Source organism: Antechinus flavipes, chromosome 1 (genome assembly GCF_016432865.1).
Source record: "Antechinus flavipes isolate AdamAnt ecotype Samford, QLD, Australia chromosome 1, AdamAnt_v2, whole genome shotgun sequence".
Taxonomy (NCBI): Eukaryota; Metazoa; Chordata; class Mammalia; order Dasyuromorphia; family Dasyuridae; genus Antechinus; species Antechinus flavipes.
In genome coordinates, this window is record NC_067398.1 from 253,565,263 (window position 1) to 253,592,259 (window position 26,997).

The 26,997-nt window shown below is 40.3% G+C and overlaps 1 protein-coding gene across 3 annotated transcripts in view; it reads right to left on the reverse strand.

The window, feature by feature from the left end:
* Positions 1–26,997, reverse strand: part of ELFN1 (extracellular leucine rich repeat and fibronectin type III domain containing 1) — a 202,020-nt gene that overhangs the window by 170,399 nt on the left and 4,624 nt on the right. For 2 of the 3 annotated variants that reach the window (XM_052000188.1, XM_052000170.1), the window contains exons 2-3: positions 24,373–24,620; positions 13,828–13,901 (exon numbers count right to left, since the gene is read on the reverse strand). The gene's annotated coding sequence lies outside the window, so the exon portion shown is untranslated. Of the gene's footprint in view, positions 1–13,827; positions 13,902–24,372; positions 24,621–25,074; positions 25,252–26,997 lie in introns of those variants that run through there. The other variant, XM_052000178.1, reaches the window with a different exon arrangement.

Here is a 26,997-nt window from a genome sequence, read left to right on the forward strand (position 1 = left end):
TGCGTGCCCTCTGATCCAGCAGTGTCTCTATGGGGTCTGTATCCCAAAGAGAGCTTAAAAAAGGGGAAAGGATCTACATGTGCAAAAATATTTGTAGCAATCCTTTTTGTAGTGGCAAGGAATTAGAAAGTTAGTGGATGTCCATCAGGGAATGACTGAATAAATTGTGGTACATGAATGTTATGGAATGTTATTGTTCTATGAGAAAGAATCAGCAGGATGATTTCAGAGAGGCTTGGAGAGATTTATATAAACTGATGCTGAGTTAAATGAGCAGACCCAAGAGAACATTGCATACAGTAAGAACTGTGATGGATATATTGGATAATTTGCTGTCTAGGAGAGAGGGTGGGGAGAAGGAAAGGAGAAAAATTTGAAACACAAGGTTTTTTGTAAGAATGAATGTTGAAAACACTCTTTGCACATATTTTGAAAATAAAAAGCTATTTAAAAAAATGCATATTTCTTAAGGTTTTTTGAGGGGTAGCTATGTTTTCTTTTACAACATGATTTTTATGGAAATATTTTACATAATTTCACATTTGCCTTCTCAATGAGGGGGAAAAGGGGAGGGAGTGAGGAAGGGGGAGAATCTGGAACTCCAAGTTTTAAAAACATATGTAAAAAAAAATCCTATCTAGGCAAGATTGAAAAAAGTAAAATAAAAACTGAGATTGAAATAAATAATCTTTAAAGCCCTTCCCAACTCTTAGGGTCATTTATGCTATGCATCTTTATCAGTCTTTTCCAAAGTAACTTGGCTTCAAAACATTAGGGTTTTAAATATATTTCTAAAGCCCATGAAAGATGGTGCAGGGAACTTATGTTTATGGGGTAACTTCCCAGGATAAAGGAGGACAAGAGAGCTATTACAGAAAAATAAGCTGATTTTCTTATCCCCAAAATTGGTTTATTGGATGCACAATTTAATATTTTTGAGAGATAAATATTGCTTAGTCTATAAATTTTCTCACTGAATTTCTAACCATATATTCACAACAAAAGGGTTAATATTAATAGTTCAATATAAAAGGACTGCAGTAGAGTGTCCCGGGGCTCTGTGCTGGCCCTTGGCACTATTTAACATTTTTATCAATGATTTGGGAAATGGTATAGATAGGACGGATAGTTGGATTACAGTCAAGATCCAAAAAGAACTTGACAGGCTAGAATGCTGGGCTAAATCTAATAAAATGAAATTCAATACTTATACTTGGATTTCAAGAAAAAAAAATTAGCTTCTTTAGCATAAAATTTGGTTTGCCTGACTAGAGAGCAGTTTGGCTGAAAAAGATCTGAGGGTTCCAGTGGATTATAATCAAGGTCAATGCCATCTTTGGCTGCATTACAAGAAGTACAATGTCCAAGAATAAGGAAATGATAATAGTCTCTCCATATGTCTCAAGCACCATAAATGCTTTATTCTTAGCATGGTGCCTGGGGCATACATAGTAGGTGCTTAGTAAATTCTCATTTCCTTCCCTGGATCAGATGATTTCTGAGAATTCTTTTCATCTCAATCTATGATCTCATGAAACTTTCTGGGCTTCAGTTCCTTCATCAATAAAAACGAGATGGACCTATGATCTCATGAATAGTTTTCTGTTTATTCTATCTAAGTCTCTTGAGGAGAATTAACATTTTGTTCTAAGTGGACCCATAAGTGGGAAGATAATCATTGTCCTCCTGCTGAATGGGGTACAGGAAGAGCTTCGAAGGGACTTCACATCCTTATTTTGGGCCAGCCAGCCCCACTGATAGCAATGGAATCAGTTTCAAGTCTGCTCTTCAAGATTTCTAGTGGCAGATATTTGATGACTTCTTAAAACAGCTAATTTTATCGTGAGGCTGTTCTATTAGTCAGGAACATGGAACAAAAAAAAATTATTATACTGAAGTCCAGCCAAATAGCCTAAAGTCTGGGAGAGTTCAAATCTGTCCTCGGCTACTTATTAGCTGTATGAGCCTGGGAAAGTCACTTAGCCTTAGACTCTCAACTATAAAATAGTAAAACCTATCTCACATTGTTGATGCTAAAAATGAGATAATGTTTGTCAAGCACTTCACAGTAGCTGGCCTAGTAGGCACTTAATAAATGCTTGTCCCCTTCCCTAAAAATCGGTTTCTTTATTAACTTCCACCTGTTGTTCCTAGTTTCTTCCCTACAGTACCACATGGAACAATATCTCTTCTCTACAAGATAGTTCTTCAAATATGTGAAGACAGATGTCATGTCTTCATATCCCCGAATCAGACACCAGATGTCATATCCCCTCCCCAACCTAAAACCAGACACCAGATGTCATGCCTTTCCATCTCAAACCAGACACCAGATGTCACATCCCTGTCCCCCATCCCCAATCTGCTATAACTTGAGTGTCCTACTCAGGTTCCAGGAGATGGGGCAGGAAGGATTCTCACCGACTGTAAAGTAAAGCTAGTACTTTACTGACAGACCTCTCTGGGTTCCCTGTCCCAGGACACAATTTACATCAGTCAATCACCAGATCCTAGGAATAGGGTTTGGGACTGAGGTAAGTATCTGCTGAGGCTATAGGGAGCATGGCATGGATACAGGAAGCTAGGTGTCTAGGTCGCCATGGGGACCAAAGAGGTCCCTATGTTGAATTGGGAGTGTGTCAGAGGAAAAGCATTTTCAGCTTTTATTTTTTAAATTGGGGTTAGTCATAAAAAGGTTGGGGGCCAGTGGGTAGAGAATGTTGTATAAAATGCTAGAAGCAGTGCTTTTCTCCATTGGTATTATATGTGTATTTTTCTTTATCATAAGGTTTTTAGGATAGATAGGATCATAGAAAGGACCATGAAATCTATCAGGTTCAATCTGCCCCATTTACAGGGGAGAAAATTGAGACTAAGAGAGATTAAAGCTAGGGTCACAGTGTCCAAGTCAGAGTAGGGTCAGGAGTGCCTGGATTCAAATCCTGCCTTAGACACAAGGCTGTGTGACTCCGTTTCCTCATTTGTAAAATTGGGAGAGAGTTTAAAGATGATGGCTTACAAGGCTGCAAGCTCTAAATCTATGATGCTAGAGAGGATATCTTCTAAATCCTCTCCTATCAAAGGCCTAGAGGCATATCAGAAAATGACAGATAAAAAAAAAAAAACAAAGAACATCAATAAAACTTTAAAAAATAAATGAATATAATCCAGGTAAATCACATAAAAATTGTGAAGGGTGTTTGCTGATTTGACAATTCAGTGACCAGCTACAAGCCTGACTTTCAACTCCAAATATGGATGGGAGCAATAGGGCTTTGTTTTCCTGGTTTGTATTTGACCCACAGATTTGATTTCCAGCTGGTCAGACCTGGGGCTATGAATTAGCACTCAGAATGTCTCCAGAAATCAATGCCAGTGTTCCAAAGAAAATCTTCCCAAGGTCAGAAAGGTCTCCAGAGTCCTCCCTCCCACCCCCTCCTCAAAAATACAATCAACCCAACTCAATCACCAGCTCACAAGGAGGCCATGAGCCAAACATCTATCACTCTCCATAAGTCTGGGGATTTCCTTCAGATCCATCTGGCAAGGAAAACAGTCCATAACAAATAAACAACAGACTTCACAGGATTAGGGGATCAAAAGCCAGAGATCTAGAATTGAAAGGAACCTTAGAGGCAAATGACTTCCAAGCCCCTCATTTTACAGATGAGGAAACTAAGGCATGGGGAGATTTAAGGTGACTTGATCAGAGTCCTCCCAGTAGAAAACAGCAGAGTCAGAATTTGAATTTAGGTGTTATGATTGCAAGTTCAGGGAGTCTGTCATTGTGCCATGTTTTGGGATGGGATTAGAGGAAGAGGAGTCAAAATTAGTCAAATCACTTAAATTTCTATGGCATTCTATAGGAACTCCAAGTATCATGTCCTCAAATATTCAGAATCAGATGGGATTTTGGGGGTCCTATCCACATTAGAATAAGTATACCCAACAAGTGGTCATCTGGCTTCTGTTTTCAGAGGAGAAACCCACTATCTCCCAAGGCAATCTTTTATATCACATAGCTATTTATATTATGTTATATATTACATAGTTTTTATGTAGTTATTTATATAACTTCAATTGTTTGGAAGTTTTTCTTTCTATCAAGCCTACATCTGCTTCCTTTATCCACTGCACCTAGATCTGCCCCCTGGGCTGAAGAAATCCTATCTCTGTTCCAGAAGACAGCCCTTCACAGAGTTATCATGCCATACTATCATCCCTCCTTCCCATCAAGTTTTGTTTTTTCTAAGCTCCTTCAAATGATATGGAATGCTCTCAATACCTCTCATCAACTTGGCTGTCTTCTTTCAGATGCTTTCTAGCGTCTCCTTAATCTCTTTCAGCCTCAGTTTTCTCACCTGTAAAAGGGGCAGATTGAACTTGATGGCTTCCATGGTCTTTTCTATGATCCTATCTGTCCTAAAAAACCTTATGATATATAAAATACATATGCCAGATCAATATAAAAGCACTGTTTCCAGACTCTTATTCCCTACTAACTGGCTCCTCAACCTCTCTATCCTAAAATGTGGTGCTTAAAGCTAAATTCAATATTCCAGATGTGGTTTGGCCAGGGATGGATCTAAACAGATTACCACCTCCTCCTTAGATATGGGCAATAAGATCTCAGAGCAGCCAAATGTTCCATTCTATTTTTTTTTAATTTGCTTCCATCCTATACTATTGACAAACATGGAGCCATCTGGATATATATGGGCAGCTAGGTGGCTCAGTGAGTAGAGCACTGGGCTTGGAGTCACTAAAACTCATCTTCATGAGTTCAAATCTGACTTCAGACACTTACTAAAGGTGTGATCCTGGGCAAGTCATTTAACCTTGTTTGCTTCCATTTCCTCATCTATAAAATGATCAGGAGAAGGAAAAATGGTAAACCACTCCAGTATCTTTGCCAAGAAAATCCCCAAATGGGGTGATGAAGAGTCAGACATGACTGATTTTGGGATACGTCCACCCAAATCCTGAGAATTTTTTCAGATCAACTGGTGACTAACAATACTTTTCCTAATTTGTCAGTGCTTGGCACACAGTAGGTAATAAAGGAATATAAGTTAATTGATTAAAATTAATTTTTGAATCTGTATAAGTCATTACCTTCAATTATTCTTCAAGTTTTATTTTGTCAAATTTGATTCAAGAAACTGGGACTGATACATTGTTGGTGGAATTGTGAACACATACAACTATTCTGGAGAGCAATTTGGAACTATGCTCAAAAAGTTATCAAACTGTGCATACCCTTTGATCCAGCAGTGTTTCTACTGGGCTTATACCCCAAAGAGATACTAAAGAAGGGAAAGGGACCTGTATGTGCCAAAATGTTTATGGCAGTTCTCTTTGTAGTGGCCAGAAACTGGAAACTGAGTAGATGCCCATCAATTGGAGAATGAATAAATTATGATATATGAATGTTATGGAATATTATTGTTCAGTAAGAAACGACCAGCAGGATCATTTCAGAGGCTTGGAGAGACTCACACGAACTGATGCTAAGTGAAGTGAACAGAACCAGGAGATCATTATATACTTCAACAACAATACTATATGATGATCAATTCTGATGGACATGGCCATCCTCAGTAATGAGATGAACCAAATCAGTTCTATTTGTTCGACAATGAAGAGAACCAGCTCTTCTCTTCCAGAGAGAGAACTATGGAAAATGAGTCTGACCACAAGATAGCTTTTCTACTCCTTCTGTTATTGTCCGCTTGAATTTTTGTTGTTCTTCTCAGATTACTTTTACCTTATTTCTAAGTACAACTTTTTTTGTGCAACAAGATAACTGATTATACACATATTGCATTTAAGATACACTTTTAACATATTTAACATGTATGGGTCTACCTGCCATCTAGGGGAAAAGGTGGAGGGAAGGAGGGGAAAAGTTGGAACAGAAGGTTTTGCAAAGGCCAATGCTGAAAAATTACCCATGTATATGTCTTATAAAAAGCTACAATAAAAAAGAAATTTGATTCAAGCATGAAATTATTATTATCGTGGTGAGTTGAGAAATGATTAATTTCCCTACTTTGGGCAGAGAAAGAATTACAGTAAACACTGGGCTAAGAAGCCCCCATTTCTACTCAATAGCAATCTTGTAATTTTTTTTAATAGACTAATCATCTATTTCCTGTTTCTGTCCCAGTGGTTTGTAGTAGTCTCCAAATGACTGTATCCCTTTCTGTTTCTGATTCTACTAAACTACATTCAAATGCTCTCCATAGTGTTTCTCTCATCCCCACCTCATTCCAATTCCTATTTCTCACCTGAGTTTACCTTAATATATGATCTATAATAAACATTTGCCTATCCTGTTACTTTAGAGTAAGGTATATCCTTCTAGAATCATATTCCAGTGTTAGAATCTATCTTACCAAATCTGTTATCCCACATAATATACAGCCCTTCATAGAGTTATCATGCCTTTCTATTATATATATATATAATACATATATATGTGTGTGTGTGTGTGTATATTTTTTTTTTCCTGAGGCAATTGGGGTTAAGTGAATTGCCCAGGGCCACACAGCTAGGAAGTATTAAGTGTTTGAGGCCAGATTTGAACTCAGGTCCTGATGCTCTATCCATTGCACCAACTAGCTGCCCCCACTCCACATTATTTTTAAAGAAACTAAGTGACTTGCCAACGGACACAAAACCAACAAGTGCCAAAAACAGAGTCTAAACACAGGTGTCCTTCCATACACAGATCCATGATCTCTCTCCCTTATGCCTTTGGCCTCTTGCCAAGCAAATATTCCCAAGAAAGGTATTAGGAGTGAGTTACACATGTAAAGGACTGCTTGCCATCTGGGGGAGGGGGTGGAGGAAGGGAGGGAAAAAAATCGGAACAGAAGTGAATGCAAGGGATAATGCTGTAAAAAATTACCCTGGCATGGGTTCTATCAATAAAAAGTTATTAAGAAAAAAAAAGGAATGAGTTACAATTATCAGAAATAAAGGCAGCCCTGAAAAGTGCCTAAAACTTCATAAGCACAAGTAACAGACAGTTGGTACCTTTACAGGTTCATTCTTTACAGCAGAGGTTTTTAGACTTTTTTTAGATTCTATGGGAAGTCAATGGACTCTTCTCAGAAAATTTCAAAATTAATAATTGAATGAGATGCTAAATTTTAGATAGAGGTTAATAAAAATAAGTATGTAATTCTTCTCCCATCTAAGTTCATTAAATCTATCCATGGACTCTAGGTTTAGAACCCCCTGATTTAAAGGGATTTCTAACTCTTGGAAGAAAAGAAATCTGCACAGTCTATGAACTCCTCCTTTTTCTGCCCTAACCCCATATCTATAGCTCCAAGTACACCCCTCTCAGAAATAAATACTGTCAAAGGAAGAGGGATAGAGGAAAATAGTTTACTCTCCCTTCTCCCTGAGGGGAACATGTGACTTGTGGGGTCTTCCCTAACACCTTGTAGCTTCAGTTCCACACTTAACCAGCTAAGTAAGTCACAGGGCCTTCACCCCAATCCTTTAATGAATCAGGTAGTGGGAGAGGAGATCTCTAAATGAGAATCATGGAATGGGAGGGCAGGACAAAGGAGCAGAGGGGTGAATCACTAAATGCTACTGGCTGACAATCCCGTGCTTCACCTCCCCCTTCCCTGTTACTTCAAATCCAGCAGAGTATAAAGCAGAAAATTCTTCTAAAATGGCCTTTTTCTGCTCATACGCAGGCAATTATGGGTGTGTGTAAGCACATTTCTGGCCTCGGTGTTGTTCAGTGTTGCAGCAAACTACTAATTTTGTTACTCGGTCTAAATAATAAAACTATTACTCAAGCTAAATAGCAAACAGTCACTTAGGTTAAATAGAATTGGAGAGCAGGTTAAGTCTCCTCTGGCAATTTTGCATTTCTCTCAAGCCCATTGAGACTTTAATCTCTTAGGGCTGTGCTGTCTGGTGGGAAAAAAATACCTGGAACTTTTATTGGGTAAAACTGGCTATCCCAGGAGGGAACAAGGAATCACTATAGGGGAATGAGCCTGATTTTGAGGTGTTTACCTCCCGCAGGGGACTTGACCCAAATTGCCTCCCCCTTCAGTGCTGTCAGCTGTGGCTTATGCAGGAAGTCTGACAGGGAGATGAGCAGTAACTCTGCTTCCCTAGACACCAGACACCAGTCGGATTGGCAGAAACACCTCCCACATTTGGGATACTTTCCCGGAGAACCCAAGGAGGGATTCCTTTCCTTTCCTTCTTTCTATCCCCAACCTCAGCCCACTCACTCATGTTTCTCTTGATTGCTCCACTCTTTGCCAGTGGCTTTTCTCTAGTACCTTTGGCCTTAGGGGGCTGGGGAAATCATTTAAGGAAAAAAAAGGTTACAGGTTTGTTGAACTTTTTTCATTTGAGACCCTTTTCCTTGAGAAATTTTGCATGACCCTAAGTATATAGGCAAATAAAATAGTTATACAAATAAAACATTTCCTGATGATAAACCATAATCTTGCACCCTCACATTTAGTTATGGAACCTCACAAAGGGCTGCAACCAGCAGTTTAAAAAGCTGGAGGCTAGAGGCTTTCCTCACTCCTGAATGCCAACCCAAAGGCCCCCAAATTCAGTAACAAAACTCTGGGATATTAATTCCAATAGACTTGTGATAGAGAGAGCCATCTGGATCCAGAGAGAGGACTATGGAACCTGAATGTGGATCACAACATAGTGTTTTCATCTTTTTTGTTGCTGTTGTTTGCTTACTTGTTTTTCTTTCTCATTTTTCCCCTTTTGATCTGATTTTTCTTGTGCAGCATAATAAATGTGGAAATATGTTTAGAAGAACTGCATGTTTAACCTACATTAGATTACTGCTTGTTGTCTAGGGAAGAGGAGGAGAAAAATTGGGCACAAGGTTTTGCAAGGGTGAATGTTGCATGTATTTTGAAAGTAAAAAGCTATTTTTAAAAAAGAAATAAATGTGATTTATAACTGGAAAAAAACATACAAAGATAGTTTTCAACATGCACCCTTGCAAAACCTTGTATCCCAATTTTTTCTCCCTTCCTTCTTCCCATCCCCTCCCCTAGACAACAAGTAATCCAATATATGTTAAACATGTGCAATTCTTCTATATGTATTTCCACAATTACTGTGCTGCACAAAAAAATCAGATAAAAAAGAAAAAAAATGAGAAAGAAAACAAAAAGCAAGCAACAAAAACAGAACAACAACAAAAAGTGAAAATACTATGTTGTAATCCACATTCAGCCCCCCACAGTCCTTTTTCTTGGTGCACATGACTCTCTCCATCACAAGTCCATTGGAATTGGCCTGAATCACATCATTGTTGAAAAGAGTCACATCCAATAGAGTCAATCATCACACAATCTTCTTGTTGCTGTGTACAATGTTCTGTCAGTTCACTCAGCATCAGTTCATGTAAGTCTCTCCAGGCCTTTCTGAAATCCTGCTGATTGTTTATTATAGAACAATAATATTCAATAACATTCATATACCACAGTTTATTCATTCTCCAACTTATAGGCCTCTACTCAGTTTCCAGTTCCTTGCTATTACAAAAAGGTTCCTGTATGCATTTTGAAAAATAAAAAGTTATTATTATTTTTTAAAAAACCAAAAAACTCTGGGCTGAGGGGTCCACAGATGTGAGTTTCCATTTTTGGCTCTGCTATTAATGAGATGCATGAGAACAAGATACATAAATCTTTAACTTCTGTGAACTTCAGGTCCTGGTCTGTGAAGATAAAATGCGATATTAAAACTATCTTGCAGACTTTTAAATGCTATAATAAGTCAACTATTTATTTATTCATTCCTTCAGTTCATTGATCCATTGTGGGCAGAATCTATTATTTTATTGGTAGACATAACTTCAAGTTAGGAAACCCCATCTGACCAACATATATCAACATTTTTGCAACTCACCATTTCAGAACTGAAGAACTAAACCTATAGTAGGCTTCCATGATGGTTTGTGAACTTAAATGAGAGAAAATTATACCTTTATTTCCACTAATCTTTGGTTTCCATTTTAATCCCATGTATTTTCATGTATACATTTAAAAATATTCTCCCAGACTTCACTACACTGCCAAAGAGAACCATGAGACAAAAAATAAAGGTTAAAAAGCTCTGTCTTAGAGTATAGCCTCAGACACTGAGGCTGGATCTTGCCCAGGGTCAATCAACTAATGTGTTAGAGATAGGAATTGTACCTGGTCTCAGAGACTGAATGTCCATCTACTATGCCATGAGGGATAAAATAGAAATATTGATCCTTGATCTATGTATTTCATAGCTATTGGGAAAATGAAGTGAAATAATGAACACAAAAGGACTGAATTATTATTATTGTCATGGAGGTGGAATGATAGAGTGGAAATATTTGGAATATAGGGCCTGAGTTCAAATACCAGCTCTACAATTTACTCACTGTATACTTTTGTGTAAACCACTCTTCCCCTTAGTTTCCTTACCTATAAAAATAAAGGAATTAAATTGGATAACTTCTAGGATGCCTTTCAGCTCTTATCCTGCAGTGGTTAAGATCTTTTTCTAATTTTAACTCCTTCAAACTCTGAGAAGAGACAGGGAACTGGGAATTCTCTTCAGAAAGACCAGTATTTTTTTTTGGTGATTATCAATTCAATATAAAAAACTCTACATATCTGGATAAAGGTTCAAATCCCAAAGAAGTCAACTCTACCATGAGGGCTGGCCAAAGTAGCACAATGGAGTCAGAAGACCCAGGTCCAAAAACTATCTCTGATGCTACCTGATCGATCCTGAGTAATCCACATTACTTTCCAAGGTTATAGTTTTTCCATCTATTAAATGAAAGGGTGAGACTCCAGCTTTCTACCTAAGATTGCTTCAGCAGGGGATTTGGAAAAACAAAGAAGGTGAAGAAAATAGAATCACGAAAAGCTGGGAGGATCCTTGAGAGGTAAGCAAGTTCTCTCCCCATCCCCGACATGGTTTTTCCCTTGATTAGCCCACATCTCTTTTTCTTAACTATCTGCATGGAGTAATTCTTGCCATAAAGACTATTTCAGGCCCAAGGCAGAAAATCTCGAGCTCTCAAAACTCTCATTTACAGAACAAGGATAGGAATGCAAAGATGGGTGATAACTGATGATATCCCAGTGCATGGGTGACTGAATTAAATCCTGAGGGCTCAGCTCCAACAGACTGAAATGAGTGCCTTGACTGACTACATAAGTCCTTTTTGGTGCATAGAACATTTGAGATGCCCCTGGGAATGTCAGCAGAGTAACTCTCTTAAGTTTAAACAACATGTTCTCAGCCAGGGAAGCAGTGTGGATTATTCCCAGAGCTTGGAGACCAGGTGTCGGGCTTTGCTGACCCCACTAAAGGCTGGGTCCCTCCCCCAAGGTCTTCACAAGCAAAACCACTGACATATTAATTAGGAATGCCTTTATGGCCCACATTTCTCAGGGCCTCTCTGCTTCTGTGTATGTGTGAAGGGGGGTGACTTTGTATCTATACACATGGGGTTGTCCTGTTTTTGTGTGTGTGTGTTTTCCCACCAGTTTTTTTTTTTTTTCACGCCTGCTGCTGTTTGGCGGAGAAGTTTTCAAGCTTGCAGCCCACTCATGTTTTGATCTCTAACTTTTTTTATTTAAACTCATGTAGCAATATTAGGATTTCTGATGGGTTGTTTTTTTTCTTTGTGAAAAATCTCTCTCTTGTGTAATCACGTTCTCCAGATCTAACACGCTCAGCCTCTCTGAGTACTTCATAATGAGGAAAAATTGAAATAAACACACTGAAAATGAAGGCTTTCTTTTTAGTCTTCTTCCTGCTTCCCCATTTCCCCACCTTACCCCAAGGGAGGAATATCAATTCCAAGAACCAACCCGAAATGAGATCATCTTATTGCATTTAGTGATTTCTCTCCAAGGATTGAAGTGAGTGGCACAGGTGGGGATAATTTCAGGTTCCAGAGCTCAGACTCGAGAAGAACCCCTGAAGTCTTCATGAACATCCCTCATTCTAAGTGATCTTGGTCAAGTTACTTAGTCTCTTTGGGCCTCAATTTCCTCATCTGCAAAATGGACAAGGTGGTTGTTGAGGTCCCTTCCAGATCTGATTCTCTATAACTGGAAACTGTAGCTGGAATTCTGAATTTCCCAAAGTGAAAAAGCCAGCAGGCAATTAATTCACATTACAGAATCTGAATCCTCAAGCCAAAATACAATCATATGTTATACACAGCATCTGATATTGCCACGCAGCTCTATTAGCCTTATTAGATTGAAAAACCCTATTATTTATTTATTCAATTGAGGAGGTTTATAGTTCTATTAGATTGAGAATATCCATAATTACTATTACTATTTATATATTAGGTTGAGAAGCTCTATAGCTCTATTAGATTGAGAAGATCCATAATTACTACTACTATTTATTTATTAGATTGAGAAGCTCTATAGAGCTCTATTAGGTTGACTATCCATAATTACTATTATTATTTATGTATAAATTTGAGAAGCTCTATAGCTCTATTACATTGAGAATATCCATAATTACTATTACTATTTATGTATTAGATTGAGAAACTTTATAGCTCTATTGGGTTGAGGCTATCCATAATTATTACAGTCCTGGAAAAGTGGAAAGGGTAGGAGGTTTTGGAAGGACCACAGAATCTTAACTTAAAAGTGAAAAGGAACCTGAGAGCACTTCTAGTCCAAATCTCTCTTTTGGCAGATGAAGAATCTGAAGACTAAGGGGCCTAAATGAGTTGTCCAACATTATACAAGTAATACATGGAAGAGCTGAACTTTGAACTCAGGTCCTCAATACCCCCACACCCTATTACAGAACCCCATATTAAAGAAAAGATAAAACTCCTAGCCAACATAGCAATGCTCCCAGTACGAGATGTAACCCACCAAAGAGGTTTTGTTTTGTTTTGTTTTTGCATTCCTAACCCTCTGGGTTTTCAAGTCAGTCTTTTCCACACAATTTTTGCTCCCTTCAAAAGAAGGCATCTATGCTTTTATTATGGATATCAACAGGAAAATAGGATTTGTTTTACAGAAATCTACTTATACATGGATGCAGCTAGAATAGACTTATGTAGTGAAGCAATGACAACCCATATTTTAATCCTGAGATATAGGAACAGTCTCTTTGCATCTTCAGAAAGTATCAGCAAAGCTCTGTCTATTATAGGAGCTTCCCCAAACGCCAGTGCTGAGGACCAAGGGGAACAGGGGCCAATGTTCTCAGTGAGAGTCCTCTGGTTTCTTCACTATCCATTAGTTTCATTTACACAATCACATTGCAGAAATGCCATGGGTCTATCTCATGTGACTACCCCTCTGTGCAGAACTAATTCAGCACAGCGTAGAGATACTCATTCAATAAAGATTTGGGTGGTGTTTTTTTTTTTTAACAAAATAAATGAAAAAGGAAGATGGAACTAAGAGGGACTTTAGAAATCAGTCATTTGACTAAAATGGAAACTAGGACCTATAATGGTGAAGAGATTTGCCTAAATTCACACAATTAGTGACAGAAACAGATTAGACCCAAGCAACTCATGATACCATGCACTATTCTAATTGTCTTTGCCTCTAGAAAACTCGCACATGCAGGTATTGTCTCTAGATAGAATAGATAGCCAAAAATATCTCTCACATAAAGTTAGCTAATGCTTTTTAAAGAAAAAAACAAGAAGCTTTTCATTCTGCCTTCAGAGATGACACAAACCAAAAGGTATCTCAGGAGAGGGACCACAGAGACTTGAACTTAGTTATATTAAGGTACAAATGACTGACATAAAATTCTTACCTGGGAGCAGATTTTGATAGAAAGAAGAACAGAACATGAAGGACACTGTTGACTTGAAGATATTAGCAAGGGTCCTGCAAAGGGCAAAAAGAGAAGACTGGGGGCAAATTCTCTGACTTCGCAATCTAGTCAAAGGCTAGTTGTGCAGATATCAACAAATACATAACAATTATATATGAAACCTTCAGGATTACTCTAAGCATCTGTTTCTTCATGCAAATGTATGTTTCTTAAGAATTAACCTTTTACTGTTTTGTTAGGAAACACCCCCACCACTGGAATGTTTTAAGTCAAGCTAAGACCCAGCTTTCAGAATGATGTCTTTAAAAAATGAAATTTAACTTGTTTCTATTAAAAATGTATTGTCTATTTAATGTGTTGATAATAATGTTAATGTATCACAAAAAAATTAGTCTGGAATGAAATTCCATAATGCCTCTTTTCCAACAGGATTTAACAATTCTCACTTGGCAAAAGATTCTCCTTAAAACATAACTTAAAAGTTTTTCATCTCTTGTAAAAGTGGACATTGGTGCAGAATGTGACATACATTATCAGTTATGGAAAATGATTTCTCAAAACAGGTTTTATTTATTTGTTAAGCAAATCAACTGTACTTTGTTATAAGGTACTTTGTGTTTTTGGCACAGGGATGAGGAAGTCTTTGAAGAGTGAGAACAATGGTGTTTTTATTTTTTAAGAAATAAAACCTTTTTTATTTAAAAAAAAATCATGATTAAATAAAATGAACCTACTTCATTTTCATGTAATATCAGTAGGGAAAGGGAGGAAGGGAAGGTGTCCAGATTGTTGCACTGATGAATTTTAGGGAGAATGTAGATAAGAATCTCACACAATAGGCAAGTGTGGAGGGGTTGTAATCTATGTTATTAGATGGAAGGCCTCAATCAATGAGATCATAGTTGGGTGACAGAGACCCGTCCTAAAACTCTGATGACACAGTTTAAGCCTGTCCCTCTTCAGAGTGCAGAAAAGCTCATCCTCATGCAGCAAAAAATACAAATGGCACAGTTACTTAAGATTAATAGAATCATAATTTTATAACTAATAGCATCATAATTCATGTTAGATCTGGAAGAGACCCTTATTAATGAACATGAATTAGCAAAAGGGTCCAACCCCTTCATTTTACAGATAAGGCAACTGAGGCCCAGAGTTGGGGAGGGTGAATTCACACAGCCAGTTAGTGGCTAACCTATACATGAACCTCATTCTTCTCTGTAACAACAAAGGTGTGTAGGTCTGTGGGTTGAGAGGAATGGAATCTAGATAATCTCCTTAGCATCCCCACTCTTTCAGTTTTGAAATCCTCAGAAGAGCCAAGAACGAGGATTCACAGGGTAATACGACAAACTCATAGGAAACCACAGCAAAAGCCACATCCAGGAATAAAGACTTAGATTCAATTCTATTTAAATTCAAGCAGTATTAAGTGCTTACTAGGTGCCAGGCACAACAATAAAACTATGCTTGCTCTCAAAAAGCTACCGTTAAGTATGGGGTTTCATGTTCATGGTTCAGTTGTGATGGGAGAGAGAGAGGAAAGGAGGATGATGGACTGAAGTCACTCGAAAGGAAGGAAATCATCTTGAATTCAATTTTAAAACTCTTCCTGGAGAAAGTGGTCTTTAAGGAATCTCTGTTCCACATTGTTATTGCCATGGGTGACATTTGGTTTGTGTGATTAGACTGGTAATTCTTCTTGAAGATAAGAACTCTTCTTCTCGGACAGAATCTGGCCTGAAATGAGCCTGTCTCTCCATCTGTAAAATGGGTACAACACTCCCTACTTCACAGGAATATTGGGAGGGAAGCACAATGTAAACTGGAAAGGACTATATTAAGTGAGCTCTCATCCTCCTCATCATTATTACTACCGAACCATCTATCTAGGGAGTGGGTGGCAGTTGAAGGTGACAGGATTGGCTGAACCCCAGCTCTTAGCTCCCAAGTTTCCAGCTCCCGTCACTGCAGTGACGGGGCATTTCACCATGAGCCAGCACTGAGCCATAGCCTGCAACACTATTTGGCTTTTTTTTTGTTTTGATTGCTCCGGATGATTAAAGATTATAGCTGCTGTGGCGGGCTATGTGATGAATTCCAACTCAGCAGAGTGACATTTTCTCAAAGTGCTGTTCTTGAAAAGTATTCCTTTTGATTAGCCTGGGGAGAGTGACAGGGAGGGAGGGAGGGAGGGAAGCCTTCTTCCTCGGGCCTTGGCCCCTTATAGATGCCTGCTTCCTGGTACATACCTGTGTGTATGTGTATGTGTAAGAAAAGGGGAGAAAAAGAAAGGAGGTAGAGAGAGACAGACAGCGATACAGAGAGGGAAGGGGGGAAGAGAGAGAGAGAAAGAGAGAGAGAGAGAGAGAGACAGAGATACAGAGAGGGAAGGGGGGAAGAGAGAGAGAGAAAGAGAGAGAGAGAGAGAGAGAGAGAGAGAGAGAGAGAGAGAGAGAGAGAGAGAGGAGGGAGGAAAGGAAAGGGAGGAAAAGAGGGAGGGAAAGGGATATAAAGAACATGTTTAATACATTTAACTAGAAGGAGCTAATGACTAAGTGGTTCCTCATTTTGATGCTGCTTGAAATAAAACTAAAAGCTTACTGTAAATATAAGGGAACAGCCTGCCTGACAGTGATTTCCCAGGCACTAACAACTCAGTGGTGCCAGAATTCTGATTTATCTGAACTTTTTCAAAGAGCCTTAAGCAATAGTGGAACTAGGCAATTGTCAAAGGAGCAGCTGCATAGGATCCAAGGCCAGAAGGGGGTTCAGCTTCATGGCTAGGCTTCTACCATGACCCTCCTTTCAGTCCTCAAAGGCCTGATTCCTTAATGGCTTCTGATTCCTTTAAGTGTCCAGTAGAGGTAAAGGCGTGTTGATTGGTAGCACACTTGGTCATTTAGTCTTGAGTTGGGGTGAGAGAGTTATTAGTTTCCCATGGTTTGGTTCTATAAATCCAAGTAGAACAAGGAAGGAGGGAGAAGTTATACTAAATGGGTCTGGACTAGAAAGAATCCGGAGATTGTTTGTTACTTCTTTAAATCTGTAAAGTAAGTGATAGATCCCATTAACTACTGCTGTAAAAGAAATGGTTGGGACTAGACCAGTATTTCCTGGTTTCTGACTCCAAGCAAATTTTTCTTGGTCTGCATGTTATACTTCTACTCCAGGTTCTAACTTCTCAAAATCTTGAAACATAAAAATCTTTATATTTGTTTGCCTTATCCCTAACTCCCTGTTTCTCTCCCATTCCCAAGCCCTGCTCTTTTAATTCTAAAGAGCTATAGAATAGAGGGAGAAAGCATTCATGAAAGAGAATTAAACTATATTCTTAGTATTCAGTATAGTTTAGCTTAAGAAACACTGGACTCCTCATACACATCTTTTGACTTTGTAAGGGCTGTTCCCCCCTCCTAAAATTTTGCATTCTCTCTCATTTATGCTTCTTAAAATCTCTAACTGTTCAAAGTTTGGCTTTAGTCCCATCTGGGAGGCCTTTTCTGACACTTTCAGCTAATCTAACCCTCTCAACTCTGATATATTTCATATTTGTGTCTATATATTCACATAATTTCCCCTAATAAAATGTAAGAATCTGAAAGGCAAGAACTATTTCTCTTTTTTTAACCTTAGTGTCTAACACTCAACTGGCACATAGTGCCATAGTTTCTGGCAAACAGTATATATTTAATAATCGTTTATTAATTAACTGATCTATAAGGAACTTCCCAACCCCTCATTGTTCAAAGTTCATTCTATCACGTTATGGAATATTATTGTTCTGTAAGGAACGACCAGCAGGATGAATACAGAGAGGACTGGCGAGACTTACATGAACTGATGCTGAGTGAAATGAGCAGAACCAGGAGATCATTATGTACCTCAACAACGATACTGTTTGAGGATGTATTCTGATGGAAGTGGACCTCTTTGATAAAGAGAGCCTTAATTGATCAAAGATGGACAGAAGCAGCTACACCCAGAGAAAGAACACTGGAAATGAATATAAACTGCTTGCATTTGTTTTTCCTCCCGGGTTATTTATATCTTCTGAATTCAATTCTCCCTGTACAACAAGAAAACTGTTTGGTTCTGCACACATATATTGTATCTAGGATATACTGCAATCCATTCAACATGTAAAGGACTCTTGCCATCTGGGGGAAGGGGTGGAGGGAGGGGAAAAATCGGAACAGAAATGAATGCAAGGGATAATGCTGTAAAAAATTAGCCTGACACGCGTTCTATCAATAAAAAATTATTTAAAAAAAAAAGTTCATTCTATCTACCCCTTGTCTCCTCTTATTCTCCCTCCTCTACCCATCCATCCACCCATTTATTTATCCATTCATGCATCTATCTATCCATCTACCTATTCATCCATCCATTCATTCATCTATCTATCCATTCATTTTCTCATCTATTCACCCACTCACCTACCCATCCACCTATCCATTCATCCATCTGTCCATTCAATAAATCTTAAGTAGCTATTACATGCAGCATACTCTAGTTCAGCCGCATTGTTTAAAAAATATGGCAAATTGGATTCAAGAAATCAAAAGGATGTCTTACTATGGATAATGTCTTTAACCCTAAGCTCCCTTTTTTCTTTTTCAGTAAGTAAAGGGAGAGAAACTGTGCTCCCTTCCATATCCCCCAGATGTGCCAGGAACCCATGCAGATTTGACCACAGGCCTTTAGAAATTCTTGGAATTCAGTTCTCTTCTGGAGATAAGGGGTCTGGAAAGAACTGATCTATTTGGTCATGGACCTAATTCATTGGTCTGGGGTGGAGTAACAGAAAAAGGAATAGGGGGGACAAGAGATAGAATAAGAAGAGAAGAAAACAGTAAAGCACAAAAGCCTTCCACAATCCTTTTTCTTCTTCCCCAGACACAGCTTCCATCATTCTCTAACAGAGCCATACTGCTCTACCCACTGATCCTCCAAAGTTCAACCTCATCTTGACTCAAGAGTCTTTGATCCCTTAGTTCTCCACTTAGAAAGATCTTCTCATCCCTCCCTTCATTTTAACTTGAACCCTACCCATCCTTTGGCCTAGCTCCAATCTTACCTCCTTCACTACTCCCTGACTATACTAAACATGGTAAATTCTCCCTCCTCTAATTTCTTTTAACATTAATTTATCATTTATTGAAAGCTATTATTCAACTATAAAGCAGCTAGATGGCATAGTGAGTAGGGTACCAGGAAAAACTGATCTTCCTGAGTTTTATCAGCAGTGTGACCCTGGATAAGTCATTTAACCCACTTCCTGAGCTGTAAAATGAGCTGAGAAATAGCAAACTACTCTAGTATCTCTGCCAAGAAAGATATGAAGAGTCACGACTGAAAATGATTGAATAGTTTCTTTAAGCAGCTGGACCATGCTTGATGTTCACAAAGGAAAGGCCCTAGAGTGGAAATTTAAGGGGCAATGAGTATAAAGAAGGGAGCAGGAAAGAGATGGAGGTGGATAATTTCTATAAAAGGAATATAGCAACATCAAATGGCAAACCTTAACTGGCAACCAAGTCTCTGGTTGTGGGAATCCTCCACTTGGAAAACAGAAAGAGGATTCATAAAACAGTGGAGAAAGGTGAAATGAAAGAACTGGGGTGGGTGTGGGTATGAGAGATAGGACTGGAACATTGAAGTTGAAAGGGAGGTAACAGTTTAGGTCAGAAGCTTCAGAGGTAAACCAGTCCACAAGAGTCATATTCCAGCCCCGCACCAATCATTTTGCTTTACAATTTATCCATTACTTTTTCCTGCCTTCCAGGTATGCCAAGTTTAAGAAATGGGTTTCTATCCTTCTAGTAATAGAAGTAGAAGGGCTCTGAAATTCTACAAAGACAGGTTTTCTACAGATTCAAGGTACTGTCACTAGCATAACATTTGGATGTCACATAGCCTGTGTGTTAACTGACAACACAGTCCTCCTTTCCAAAATGACAGGTAGAAAGTAGAAGAAAAAAGGAGACCCTCTTAGGAAATAACCAAAAAGGAACCAATGAAAAGTGGTGAATTTAAGTGGTTTGAATCCTCTGATTTTTCTCTCCTCTAAAGCAGGATGATATAGTGTCCAGCTTCTTAAATTGTGGGTCATGACCCCATTTAGAGTCTCATAAATAAGAGAGTCACAAAATTATGATTTGTCATCAGTAAAGGTTTGACTTGTATACCTATTATATATACCTCTATACCTACGTCACATAAAAATTTCTTGGGCAAAAAAGGATGGTGAGTGAAAAAAAATTTAAGAAGCCCTGTTATTGTGGATAGTGCTAAACTTGGGTTTGAATTCAGACATTTACTAACTGTGTGACCCAGTCGAGTCACTTGAACTCTCTGATCCAATTTCCTAATCTAATAGATTTTGATGATCTCTCTGATTCCTTCTAGTTCTATAGTTTTCTTGTGGTGCCCTTCTGTCTCCAATAAAAGTCCTAGTCATGTGGAGTAACTAGGGAAAAAAAAATTTGGACTGAGTATCTGAGAATATAGTTCTTGTTCTATCACTAACTTCACTGTGTATCTTTGGGAGAATACTTTCCCTGTTTCTTCGTAGGTTGTTGTAAAGATAAGATTTTTTTTACCTCAAAAGGAATCTTTTTTTAAAAAAAAAGTCTTCTAGGATTTCAAGCACTGGTTCTTACAAATATTTTTGTTTTAATTGGCCCAGGATGAAGGTCTTTCCCCTTCTGCCTGTCAAGAAAGGTTCTAGAATTAGTTAAAGATGAAATGGCTCTTCTCATGAGTACAAGTAGAATAAGTGACTATGGAAAATTGTTCAGAGGAAAACAGAGATAGGGTACAAAGAGAGGAGAAATCCAGTGGCAACATACAATGTTATACATTATATTCTTGATGTTACCACTGTGATATTCCATACTTTTCCCCACTGTAGAGATGCCATGTATGGGGCCAGCCACACAGGTATGCATAAGGGTAGATGAACAAAAATAGCACATGGAGAGGACTCTGTCATGGCTCTCTAATTACAGTATCTGCTCTATTCAGCAGAGCCAGCTGGCATCTCACTATTCATAATAATGTCGGACATGATCATGTCCAACACTAGGAACACAGGGACATTCCAGAAGCTCAGCCATTCTATTTATCCAACCAACAGTACAATGGGAAGAGAACTAGATAGTTAGGAGATTTGGAGTCTAGTCCTGCTTTTGACAGGAGGAAAGATTGCTCATTTACAGACTATTGTGAGTCCTTTCATATGTTTTTACATATGGAATAAAGGTTGTCCTACATCTGGTATGTGAATTATTACCTTGTGTGCTTATATAGAACTTGGGATCCTTTTATCCAGATACCTAGAAATTTGCTGTTTTTGAACTGTATGGCGAGATTCTCAAGAGAAAACTTCAGGTGAGAACAAAAAATGAGGGTACAACCATGTTGTCTGAAATTCAGTCTAAATCACCCCAAAATGATGAGGACTTGTCTTGGAAGCAGAAGAGCATCAGAAGATCATACAGAGTTAGAGTTGGGGAGAGAGATCCATCAAAATTAGTCCTTTTCTGTTAAAGATGAAGAAAGAGACCCAAAGAGTTTGAGTGACTTGTTCAGAGTCACACAGCTAATAAGTATATGAGGCAGGATTCAAGAACACAGTGATTTAGAGGAATAGAACCCAAAACTAGACCTAATTCCATTCAGTTCAGAATCTAGGATATTCCTCAGTTTCCTTACCTGTAAAATGAGAGGGCAGCTTTCTTCCAGCTCTTAACATTCTGGGATTCTTTTTCTAGGAATTAGTATTGAACTATCAGAAACTATACCAAACTGCCTCAAATGCAAGATAGCAAATGAGCGAGTCTTTCCTTGGTTGGGAGAAGCATCCATGGAAACCAGCAAGAGAATTCATGAATTAGTGAAAGAAAGTAAAGTGAAATATTTCGGGGAGAACAACATGGTAGTGGTGGTGGGGCTTTGAAAGACACATAATAAAATTTATCCAGTGCTCCCTGGTAACACTACTGACTGTTTCTGGTTCATGCTGTGAAATTTATTACCGTGTCACCTGGACTCTGAGATATATCTGCATGCTTGTCATTCACCAGTATATTTCATTTAACCACTCTAAATTTATACATACATACATACATACATAGTTATATACATCTACTGGTGTATCTACAGGATCTGCCCATCCATTTTCTACAGAGAAATATGGACACAAAGAGTCTATGCAACTATGGTGATAAATTTCCTCCAAGCCAATAACGTCTGTAACAACCCATACAGAAAAACAAAGTCTCCTCTGCTTCCATTCGCTGTTAACCATAGAGACATGGGGAGCACAGTGTCCTGCAGAGGCTCCAGAGCTAAAAAGGAGCTTCGGGATCATCTTCCCCAGTACCCTCTCTCTTGGAGATGAGAAAACTGAGGCCTTGAGGAGGAAAACAAGCAACTTACCTAAGATAACGAATGATTACAGCCAGCCCAGAACCCAGACATAAAGTCAGTGCTATTTCCTCCACATCATGTTGCCTCCCATAGTAGGAACTTAAAATGCTATTGAATTGAAATGTACTTCTGGCATCTATTCCATTCCCTTCACACAGAAGGGTTGGAGGAAAAAAAATTCACCAATAAGAGCTGAGGGATGTGTGTGTGTGTGTGTGTGTGTGTGTGTGTGTGTGTGTGTGTAGCAGGTTACGGGGAGGGGGGAAGTGTTGAACATTGTAACAAGGTACCTAGAATCTGTGTCTGTCACTTTTGTACCTAATTCTTTATTCAATCACTGTTTAGAACTGAGGCAAACCCACTGGGAACATCCAGGGTCCGAAAATTCCATGTTAAAGTGATAAGGGAAAAGCACGTAAGTCAATCAAACCTGTGGGACCATCAGCTCCAGGCTATGAGATCATCTTAGCTAGAGAAGGCATTCTTCTAGGGATTATAAGAACGTCAGTCTGTCCTTTTCTTTTTGCATGTACAGCCTTGAGGAATATTTATAAAAATTACTGGACTTTGTTGTAGAAGTAAGCCTCTTCTTTCTTGCTTCCTACTTTTTGTTCTTCAAGACCGAAGGCCAGCCTATCCTTTCTCCAATTTACTCCACCCTTCTCTCTCCTCCCCTTTCCAACTTCTGCCTTGCTCTATGAGTCTAGAGACTGACTATTTCTGTTGATAGAGATACCTTTTACTTCATGTCCATGCTGAGCTTTTCCAGAGTCACGAATCTCCTTATTCCTTATTCCCAAGCTGCTGTATCATCCTGAATTCTACATTTAGCTGCATTATAAACATGTATATTAAACTTGAAAAGGGTCCTAATTTTGAGTCAGGGTGCCTGGGGGGAGAGATTGATGAGGTGAGTTATAATAGGGCTTTATTGCAATAGCTCTGTCATAAGCTTTCTTGCCTGCCTAAAAGAGCACTGAGGTTTTCATGCTTTCCTAGGTGAACATATATCTTCTTACATAAGAACACTGAGCTGGGAGTAAAGGCACCAGAGTTCTATTATTGGCCTTCCCTCACTACGATAATTTATTCTGTGATCTTAGACCAGTGACTGAACCTTTTCCAGACCCAGTTTCTCCATCTGTCAAATGGAGCACAGATAACATCTCAATAATATTATGAAATTCAAACATGAAACTATTGTGCAGGAAGAGTCAAAAAGCCAATTGTAATCCCCTTTCTGCAGTTTACTACATAAGTCAGGGAATAGTGTATAGATCCTCTGAGGCTCAGTTTCCTTATCTGGAAAATGGAGATAATACTTTCACTAATTGCTTCACATGAGAATTATAAGGAAAGAGCTGGTATTGTTTGTAAAACTAAAACCCCAAAATAAAGAATTAAGAAAGACAACAAAATCACTAATTTTGATCTCTCTATACTCCAGTTGCAAAAGCCCCCAGGCTAGAAATTGGCCTTTTAGGGTGGTCGAGGATGTGCCAGAAAGAAGCTGAAGGAAGGCAAAGATGATTTCTTGGGTACCTACCATTATGCTCCAGAGGTTTCCCAGAGGGTGGTTTCCTCCCCCACAAATCTGAGCTAGCTTCAGCTCCACCGGGCTTGCCCGAGTTAAGCCGAGAACGTTGCCAACACACCCATTCCGAGCTCCCTGGCCCTCAGAGGCCAGAATCTAAAACTAGTTTCCCGGGGTACCGCGCCCCTGCTATCCCTACTATTTTCTCCTCTACCCTAAGGTGCGGGGAGGAAATCTGACGAGCAGCTAATACTCCCTGTCTCTAATGGAAGACCCAAGTTTGGGACAGCATTAGCTCAAAGCAATTGGTTTTAGTTTCCTGGGACTGATTGGAGAACCATAGCCTCCCCCGGCTGGATAGAGCAGGGAGAGAGAGCTTGTCCTTGGCTCCCCAGGCAGAGCCTATACTCTCTACAGCCCCAACCCAACACAGAGTTCGAGGTCAAAGGACACCCATCCAGTCAAGGAACAGAGGAGGTGACGTGGGTAGGGCGCAGATGCCCTCCGACGCAACCCCCAGCCCGGTCCTCTGAAGTGAATGCAAACAAACTTACGCGCAGCACAGCCACCTCTTCTCCTTCCTTCTCCTCTTCTTTCCTAGAGCATTCGTATAGGCTCCGAGTCTAGACAGGTGGGGCGCTCCGGGTCTGGCTCCGGAGTCTCCCCCTGTACCTCGCGGCTGATGGTCACTCAGTCCCCAGTAGGACGACGTGTCCTGCGTTCGCTCACTCGCTCCTTCTCCCTCGGCGCGGGCGAGAAGAGAGCCGCTGCTCAGTCCCAGGGCTCCCACGCGAGTCGGTGACTGTGGATAGCAAACCCGACTGTTTGTTTAGCTGGAGGAGTGGCCATCCCCTCCCACCTCTGCGCTCGGAAACCAAGGGGGCACACAGGGGCTGCAAAGTTCCTCCGAACTTAGTTTTTAGGAATGGTTAAGGGTAGGGGAGCTGGAGAGAGTGGCAGAGCTAGCTTTCCCCCAACCACCGGCAGGAAAAACAGCTGCACGTTGTACCTGATGTCCAGGTGCAACACCTGAAGGCAAAGGGAATGGGGGAGAGAGGTAGAGGGAGTTCAGACTAAGCTATCGGCTTTCTCTTCCTAGGCTTCAGTTCCGAATGCCTCGTCTCTCATTCCCAGCCCCAGCCACTATTCCCATCCCGGTCCTTCTCTCCCATCCCTAACTTCAGCCACCATTCTCGTCTCGGTCCCTGTCCCTCAGCTCTCTAAGGTGCCGGTTCAGCCAGGTTCGATCTCCTTACCTGCGGAGCCCGCTAGCTGCGAGCCGCCACTGCCTCGGCTCCGCCGTCTCTCCTCTCTCCCGTCCTTCAGTCTCTAACTTTGCTCTCGATATTGAAATTCCTCCCCAGCTTCTCCCATCGATCTGAGAGCACGGCCCCTCCCCTCCCCTGTCAGGCAAAGAGAATTCTCATTCTCTCTACTTTCCTCTCCTCTCTTTCTGTCGGTACATCTGTCTTTCCTCTCTTCAATCTATATCCACTGAGCGATCTCCGAGTCCCACAGCTGTGGGGGCGACTACGGGGGGTGGGGTGGGGAGAGGGTTGGGCCTGAAGATCTATTAGCATTAAAAGGAGGATTTCCTCTGGGCTCCAGTCCCCTATCTCCCGCCCCCACTCGTCCCTCCTCGACTGCTTACACTGGAGGAGGGGGGAGGGAGGAAGGAATAGGAAGGGTAAGCAACCAAGTAATCTGTCTTATTGAGCTATTCTCTCAGTTTGTCCCAAGGCAGCTTCTTTAGGGAGGTAATGTGTGAGATGCAGTGGGATTTGGGTGGGTTTGGAGGAGGGTAGGAAGAGGGAACACAAATTAACTGTTTTCGGTTATCGAGAGGTACTAAGAATGGGACTCTGCCGGGGTGTGGTGGGCCTCAATAAATATGGATTGATTGGTCAACTTCTTCCCTTCTCTGATCCAGACTCTCCCCTCCTCCTCCTCCCCCCCACCCCGCCTCTCTCTCCTCTCTCTCTCTCTCTCTCTCTCTCTCTCTCTCTCTCTCTCTCTCTCTCTCTCTCTCTCTCTCTTCTCTCTCTCTCTCCTCTCCCTCTCCCTCTCCCTCTCTCTCCCTCTCCTCTCTCTCTCTTTCTCTCTCTCTCTCTCTCTCTCTCTCTTTCTCTCCAACTCCTCCTCTTTCTTCTTCTTTTCTCTCTCTCCATCTCTTTGTCCCTCCTCTCTGTGTCTCTCTGTGTCTCTCTGTCTCTCTGTCTCTCTCTGTCTCTCTGTCTCTCTCTCTTTCTCTCTCTCTCTCTCTCTCACATACACTTCCCTACCTTCCTCTTCCATGACAGAGCATTTATTAAGCGCTTACTAAATGTCAGGCAGGGGATCCTCGGAGCTTTCCGTCCCTATTGGACTCTTGGGACTACCGGACATTTATAAGTTCGCGATCAGGAGGGTGAGGATTGGGAACGAAGAGGGGAAGTAGGTGTTTTCAGCACAAAGGCCCCCTCACACCTGCTCCCATCCCTGGGCTCCTCCCACTACCACAGGATTTATTCGACGAACTATCTGAGACCTGGAATTCTGTACCAAGTTCAGAGATTCTTGCGGTGGGGGTCGGGGGTAGAGTGCAGAGCGGAAAGGGGCAGAGATAAACAAGACTACCCTATAAGAGTTTACACTCTATGCTTTAGGGCATTTATCTTCCCAATTCCACAACCCTAACCTACCCTAGTTATGGCAGCTAAGGATGCAATTTCCGACCTCTTCTTCTCTGTCCCCTCCCCCCTGCTTGTCTTGGGTCAGCGCTATTTCGCTTTCTTTGTAAGTGTCGCTTTTCTCCCCCACCCCCCTTCCTGTCTTCTTCTATCACCAGCACTGATTCCCCTTTTCCTCTGTACCCACTGCACGCTCTCTTCCTCTTTCTACAAAGCAGCTGGCCAATTCACGCAGCATACAAAAGAGTTGACTCAATTCAAAGGCAGCAAATCAAGATAAATCCTATAGTGTATGAGGAAGAGAGAGAGAATATGAATGAATCCCCCACAAGAAAACTAATTCCTGTATTGACTGGCCCATCCCCAAAACATGGACTGCTCCAGCTCTCTAAATACAGGATGAGATCACCTAATATGATCAGTTCTGGGTTCGGATAGCAGTTGGTCAAGCCTGATTTCCTCCCCCCCCCCCCAACCCGGGGCTAGTTTTTCTAATTTAATGGCCGGTTC